Here is an 8,357-nt window from a genome sequence, read left to right as displayed (position 1 = left end):
TATGATGTGACTAGTATGAAACTACCAAATTATATATATACTTGTTCAAAATAAAAGTGTTCTTTTATGAAAAAGTGTCACTTAAAATGTTGTGATTTTTCATGAAAATATGTCTATTATAATAAAAGTATTTGCATAGACATGAATATTGGTGAATAATTATTCGTTATGTTTTGTAAAAGAAACATTTGGATTATATTGCCTTTATTGGACCTGATGAAACTTTGTTCACGGGTAGTTCTATAACAATCAAATTGAAAGTTATGGAAAGGTCCTGCTGAAAAGGACATTTGACAAGGTGATGACTCTAAATAATGTTTGTGTCATACAAAATTGTAAGAAGTAGGAACAAATATATGTGAGAAAAAGCTACCTCGCGGAGAGCTTTTCAAACTCAATATTTTTATTTGTTCTTACGTGCTTGAGTCAAACTGTTTGTGACATGAACACTTGGGACATGTCAATTACAAAACCTTGTAAGGAAAATTGATCAACTTAGAAGTTTTGTCTAACTTTGAGTGCAATAAATAAAAAAATGTCAAGTTTGTGTGAAATCTAAGTATGTTGAGCATTCTTATAAATATGTTGAAAGGAATTCTAATCCCTTAGAATTGATTTACACTGACATTTATGATATGAAGTTAACACTATCTCATGGTGGAAAAAAGTATTTCGTAACTTTCATTGACAATTGCATTAGAAATGACTATGTCTATTTGCTGAATGGTAAGGATGAAGTAATAGAAACGTCTAGACAATATCATATTGAAGTTGAAAATCAGTTGGGAAAAAGATAAGAAGTAATAGGGATGGAGAGTATAAATCTCATTTTGCAGAAATATGTTTGTAAAGTGGAATTATCCATCAAACTGCTGCCCTATTCACCTCAATCTAATGGAAAAAAAAAACTTAACTTTGAAGGAAATGGTCAATGCATTACATATGAGTTCTGGTTTACCACAAAACTTGTGTGGAGGAACTATCCTTACTTCAAAAGGGAACAACAAAAAGTTTTGCCTTTTCATAAAGAAAGCAATAAAAAGTTTTATTTTTCCAGGACACAATCTATTCCATATGAGAAATGGAAATGAAGGAAATCCAACTTGAAATATTTCAAAGTGTGGGGGTGTCTAGCCAAAGTCCAAGTTCCTATTCCTAAAACGATTAAAATAGGACCTAAGACAGTGGAGTATTATATTAGACTTGAGTAGTCTAGTGAAAGGTCTAAACGACCTTGGAAAGAACAAAATGAGAATGTACTTAATAAAGATATTCCGAGGTGTAGTAAATGTCAAAGGACATCTACTTTCTTCGAATATGATTTTGTAACATTTCTTGTATCTTCTGTAGACTCATCCTTTTGGACATATGGTGTTAATAGTGAGATTGGTTCAATCTTGAGCAATCCTATTGGAAGTTGGTTGATCTTCCCCCAGGAAATAAACTTTTGGGTTCAAAGTGAATCCTCAAAAGGAAAATGAAAGTCAATGGAACTGTTGACAGATAAAAAGCAAGACAAAAACAAGGTCTTGATCTTTTCGACTGATACTCGCCAGTAACTAGAATTACATTCATTTGGATGTTAGTTGTATTAGCTGTGGTATATGACCTCCAAATTCATCAAATGAATGTGAAAACAACTCTCTTAAATGGAGAATTAGAGGAAGAAATTTACATGAAACAACCTGAGGGTTTTGTGGTTCTTGGTAAAGAAAAGAAAGTGTGCGAATTTGTTAAGTTATTTTATGGACTAAAACAAGCGCCCAAACAATGACATAAGATATTTGAGCAAACTATGTTGGTAAATGGATTTAAGAATGATGGAAGTGATAAATGTGTATACATTAAAATCACTAGGTCATTGTTTGTTTGTATAATTGGTGATATGTTGATCATCAATAGAGATACTAATGACATAAATGCTACTAAACGTATGCTAGAAAAGCAAGTTTGGAATGAAAAATCTTGAAGTTGCTGATGCGATCTTAGGTATAAGAATCCTTAGAACTCCAAGATGTTTAGCATTGTCACGGTCTCATTACATTGAAAAAGTACTTGACTAGTTCAAATATTTGGATTTTAATATTGTCAAGACTCCAATAATGTGAGCTTTACACTTCAAAAGAATGAAGGTGAAAGTGACTCACAATTGGATTATACTAGAGTATTGGGAAGTATGATGTATATCAAAAAGTGTACGCGATCAGATATAGCCTGTGCTATTAATAAACTGAGTCGGTTCACAAATAATCCCAATTAAACTCATTGGATGAAAATGAAAAGAGTTTTGGGGTATTTAAAACATACTCAAAACTATGTCTTGCATTATACAAATATCATACAGTATTGAAAGGATATAGTGATGTAAATTGGATCACCGGGATCAAATAGAGTAAAATCCACGAGTGGATATGTATTTACTCTTGGTGGAGGAGCAGTCTCTTGGAAATTTTCCAAAAAGACATGTATTGCTAGCTCTACAATGATCTCTGAGCTAGGTGCTCTAGATAAGGTCGGTGAACAAGTTGAAAGACTCCGGAATTTCTTGATAGATATTCTTTTTGGCCCAAACCTTTGGCATCAGTATGCATACACTTTGATAGTCAAGATGCAATAGGTAAGGCATGGAGCATGATGTATAACGGAATGTCTCGTCATATAAGACATAGACATGATACCGTTAGAAAACTACTCTCTAGTGGAATTATCACAATTGACTATGTAAAGTCAAAGGATAATGTGTCGGATCCACTTACAAAAAGGCCTAACTAGAGAGAAAGTTGAAAGATCATCTAAGGGAATGGATTTACGGCTTAGGACAAGTCATCATGGCGGTAACTCTATCTAGCAGACTGGAGATCCCAAGAGCTAGATTCAAGGAGAAAAACAAAGTTGTGACTGACGGTTCGGCATTGTCAACTAACTCAATCCATTCTCATGATGAAGACAATGCTCAGGAACAAGGATACATCATTAAGGCTTGTTATAGAGTTAATAAAGCTTAATGTTTTTAATGATTTGCTAAGTTTGGCAGATTTGACCAAATAGTGTATCTACGCGATAACACGGTTAGAAATCACCTATGTGAGTGTGAAGTGTAAGCCGCTTCAAAGAGGATGATTGTCAAAAGCCCATCTCTCTATACACTCATGAAACCAGGAGGTGTTCATGGCTGAAACGAACACAACCGTAAGAACCATAAACGGTAAAAGGTTAATTGTGTGACATATGGTTGTCTAGGTATACACCAAAGCTCGACGGTTCAAAGATATCGCATCTACCGATTGACCGAGTATATCCGACATATGTTCACTACGGAAAGTCCAAGGGGAAACCTACTTATCCAGATGCAATTAATTCTTGCTTGTAAAGTACACATATTTGTCCGTTTCTTTGTCTTGGAGTCATTCCCCATTCATGCGGGGGATTGTTGGGTTTTTAAAAGGTGTGAATGGAAAATGAAGAGTTGCGACTTTTATGAAGAGTTGTGACTTTGATGAAAAGTTGCGACTTTTATGAAGAGTTGTTACTTTTATGAAAAGTTGCGACTTTTATGAAAAGTTGCGACTTTTAAGAAAAGTTGTGACTTTTATGAAAAGTGGTGACCTTTCCGAAAGATTGTGACTTTTCCAAAGGTTTGTGACCTTTCCGGTAAGGCACAATAAGAACCTTTTCACACTACCCTTTGTTTTCTATAAATTGAGGAATTTCCTCTCATTTTAAAAATAGAATTTTTCTGGACTTCTTCTACTACTAAGTCTAGTATTCTAAGTGTACTTTACTGCCGTTGAGTGGCTCGCTGACACCAGCGTTTTAGGTATCAATACACTGGTGATTGAGATCATTCTATCCTGGGAGGACATATTCCAAATCAAACCTCGGATACTAGAGGGGAATAATTTCCTTAAGGGGACACTGTGCATTCAGTGGGCTTGATCTTCTTTCTGTTTTTCCAGATTCTGGTATGTGTTACAGATTTTAGATTTGTGAATTAATTTATGTTCTTGTATTCTTCACTGGTTCATTAAACTTTGGTAACTTCGTGTTTCTGCAAAGTTTGTTGGAATCAGTAAGATTCTTTAAACACAGATTGACAATAATTCTTCTTTAAGGAAAAAAATATTTCGTATATTTTTTCTAGTCTGTTTCTAATTCTAGTTTCTCTACTAGTTTTAATTTTCTAGTTGTGAAAATGTTCTTAAACTTTATTGTGTTTTACCAAGTTCTTCAAAGTTTTGTTCTAAGTATCTTGAGAATACAAGAAGAACAATAGACTCTTCATGGAGGAGTTTTAAGCCATGAGATATGGGAAATTTGATAAGCCGTGGGTTTCTGATATTCTCCATTTTTATTATCGTATTTTACTTTGTATAAATTTCTTGGGATATTCTAGAAAAGTAGTACGATACATGAAGATGTTACACATATATTCATGTAGAATGGTTAAAATAGAGAAGCTCTATAAGAATCTTAGGTTTTAAGGATATGTACACCAAAGTGAAAGCAAAATCCTACAAATGGTTGCAAGCTCATAATTGTCATACAGGAGTGAATCTGTATACCTCTGAAGTCCAACATATTCGCAAGATGAGTGTAGTGTCCAAAAGATGCAAATGCTAAAATGGATCTGTTGTCAAAGAGAAACACGAAAAGATTAAAAATAACTATATACAGCAGATCAGGTGCAAGTAGCACACAAAGGATAAAACGAGAAAAGGTCAGTTGAGAATGTTTGGTTCATGTCCCAAGTGGACCTCCACATATACATGATCCAAGATGTGAAACCATTGTGAGTGTAGGTGTTCAGAGAGACGAATTAAACCCCAAAATCACATGGAAAGAAGTTATCTTGGAGGACCTACACTCTTTTGGAACCCATGCACGCTTAATGAAAAATAGCACACAATAAAAGAAAAGTATTAATATTAGTGATACTAATTAGTTAGAATTATGTAAATGTTTATTTAATCCATTGCTTTCTAGGAGTCTCTTAGTCCTGCCAGAGATATACAATACCAAATACATTCTTGCTCAGTGGAAGATTAGAGCCAGCCACAACACCATCTCCTCCATATTTACTGAAGCAGGAAACAAGCTAACAGAACCTAAGATTATAGAAGATGAGTTTATTTCTATCTTCAAGGGGCTGATGAGGACTAGAGCATCTGCATTGACATGTTTAAATACTAAGGTGGTTAGAGGTGGAAATTGCCTATCTATCTCACAACAGAGAGACCCTATTAAAGAGGTCACCACAGAAGAGATATTAGAGGCTATTAAAGAGATGCCCAAAGATAAAGCTCCAGGAGTTGATGGATATCCAATTGAATTTTTCACCAAGAACTGGAATGTGGTCCAAAATGATGTTATTGCAGCTGTTAAACATTTCTTTCACACTGGCAATCTATATCCTGCTATCAATGTCACAGCTGTAAGATTGATTCCTAAAGTTCCAGCACCTACAAAAGTGAAAGATTACAGGCCTATAGCTTGCTGCACCACTTTGTACAAAATCATTTCCAAAGTTCTTACAAGAAGAATAAAGCTAGTGATTTCAGGGTTGGTTAGTAAAGCTCAATCAACATTTGTTGAAGGAAGAAGTATAGTGGATAACATCATGGTCAGCCATGAAATTTTCAAGAGCTATAACAGAAAGTGGATATCCCCTAGATGTGTGCTCAAAGTGGACCTGAGAAAGGCTTATGACACTTTCGAATGAGAATTTATAGAGAAGCTGCTGAGTGATTTGGGATTTCCTGCGAAGTTTGTGCACTGGATTATGACTTGTGTGTCTACTGTCTCTTATTCCTTGTTATTGAATGGTGGACTTACTGCCCCATTTCCCGCACAAAGGGGCATTAGACAAAGGGATCCTATGTCCCCTTATCTCTTTGTCTTGGCTATGGAGTACCTGGGAAGAGAACTCAACCAGCTGGTACTAAATGGAGATTTCAACTAGCATCGTAGGTGTGAAGAACTGAACAACATACACATTTGTTTTGCTGATGATCTGTTAATGTATTGCAGGGATGACATTGTGTCTATCAAATTAATGCATGATTCTTTCATGAAGTTCTCTAAGGCATCTGGATTGCACGCAAATAATGTCAAAAGCTCCATATACATTGCTGGAGCAAGTGATCAAACAAAGCAAGACATTATAGAAGCATTGGGATTCAGTGTGGGTACTGTTAGGAATTTGCTTTTTCAACTGCACTTTTACTTTTACTGCATTATATTAGATAAGACTTAGGCAATTAGTTGTTAGCCATTTATTCCTATTATTTAGGAGTAAGTTAGTGAGTTAGGAATATGCTAGTAGTGGGTTTACTGCTTTCTGTTTTTTATTCCAGTCTTATAAATGAAATCTGAAGACATCCATAAAAATGTTCTTCTACCAATATTCTTCTTGACTTCTCTGCTTTCTAAAACTCATACTACTAAAGTTTACCAACAATTGGTATCTAGAGCTTTTTTATCTTGTGGGATCTGTGGGTATTTCTGTGAGTGATTGTTTCAAGTGACTCAAGCACCACAACCAGAAACAGCAGAAGATTTAAAATGGAAGAAAGCTCAAGTTTCTCGGTAATGGCACCTTTAATGGTGAAAATTTTCACATGTGGGCAGTGAGGATGGAAGCTTATCTCGAAGCTTTAGATCTTTGGGAGGCAATCGAGGAAGACTATGAAGTTCTTCCGCTACCCGGAAACCCAACAATGGCTCAACTCAAAAATCACAAGGATAAGAAAACTAGAAAATCTAAGGCAAAGGCATGTATTTTTTCAGCAGTCTCTTCAACAATTTTCACTCGCATCATGTCTCTAAAATCAGCAAAAGCCATCTGGGATTATCTCAAGGCAGAATATGAAGGAGATGATCGTATCAAAGGTATGCAAGTGCTGAATCTCATTAGAGACTTTGAGTTACAAAAGATGAAAGAATCGGAAACCATCAAAGAATACTCTGACAGGCTTATGAGCATAGCAAACAGAGTAAGATTACTTGGTTCTGAGTTTAAAGACTCGCGTATTGTTGAAAAGATTCTGGTTACTTTACCTGAAAGATTTGAAGCCACCATTACCACTTTGGAGAACACCAAGGATCTGTCAAAAATCACTTTGGCGGAATTATTGAATTCCTTGCAGGCTTAAGAACAAAGAAGGGTTATGAGAGAGATGGAATCAGAGAGGGAGCATTGGCGGCCAAACATGAAGAGAGTGGAAGATACAAAAAGAAAAACAATAAGAAGAACCAGCCAACAAATGGAGAAGGAGCAGCTCGCTACAACAACAAAAGCAAAACAGGCAGCTTTAAAGGAAACTATCCTCCTTGTAAGCATTGTGGAAAGAATGGTCATGCACTGTATAAGTGTTGGAAAAGGCCGGATGATAAATGCAGTAAGTGCAACCAACTCGGGCATGAAGCAATTATTTGCAAGAGTAAATTGCAGCAGCAAGACGCAGATGCCCAGGTTGTTAATGAACAAGAAGAGGATCAACTCTTTGTGGCATCGTGTTTTGTAAGCAATGTTTCAACTGAGGCTTGGCTGATTGATAGCGGATGCACAAACCATATGACTCATGACAAAGAGATCTTTAAAGACTTGAAGCCTACTGGAGTTACAAAAGTCAGAATAGGTCATGGTGGTTATATTCCGGCAAAAGGAATGGGAACTCTTACAATTGAAACACAATCAGGTACTAAAGCAATTTCCAATGTTCTTTATCTACCAGATTTAGATCAGAACTTGTTAAGTGTTGGTCAATTGTTAGAAAAAGGTTTCAAATTGTATTTCGAAGATAAACATTGCTTGATCAAGGAAGCCTCAGGACATGACTTGTTTAAATTCAAAATGAGAGGTAGAAGTTTCTCATTAAATCCATTGGAGGAAGAACAAGTGGTGTATTCGGCAAGAGAAAATGCTTCCGAGTTATGGCATAAGAGACTCGGACACTATCATTATCAAGGGCTTCTCAAAATGCAAGAATTGGTGATAGTCGAGAACCTTTCTAAACTGGGAGCGTGTTCTAAAAATTGTCGGGCTTGTCAATTTGGAAAACAAAGTAGACTTCCATTCCCAAAGGCAACTTGGAGAGCAACAAGAAAGTTGCAGCTGGTTCACACCGATATTGGAGGACCCCAAAGGACTCCCTCACTTAAAGGTAGTCTTTATTATGTTATTTTTATTGATGATCTGACCCGAATGTGCTAGATTTATTTTTTAAAGTACAAATCGGAGGTCAAGAGCATTTTTTGGAAGTTGAAAGCGAAGTTGGAAAATGAAAGTTGCTGCAAAATTCAGATTTTACGATCTGACAATGGCAAGGAGTAAAATTCTCATCAGTTTGATCTATTTT

This window comes from Solanum stenotomum, chromosome 1 (assembly GCF_019186545.1).
Source record: "Solanum stenotomum isolate F172 chromosome 1, ASM1918654v1, whole genome shotgun sequence".
Classification (NCBI taxonomy): Eukaryota; Viridiplantae; Streptophyta; class Magnoliopsida; order Solanales; family Solanaceae; genus Solanum; species Solanum stenotomum.
The sequence above is the reverse complement of the archived record's forward strand: the minus strand, read 5'-3'. Positions refer to the sequence as shown.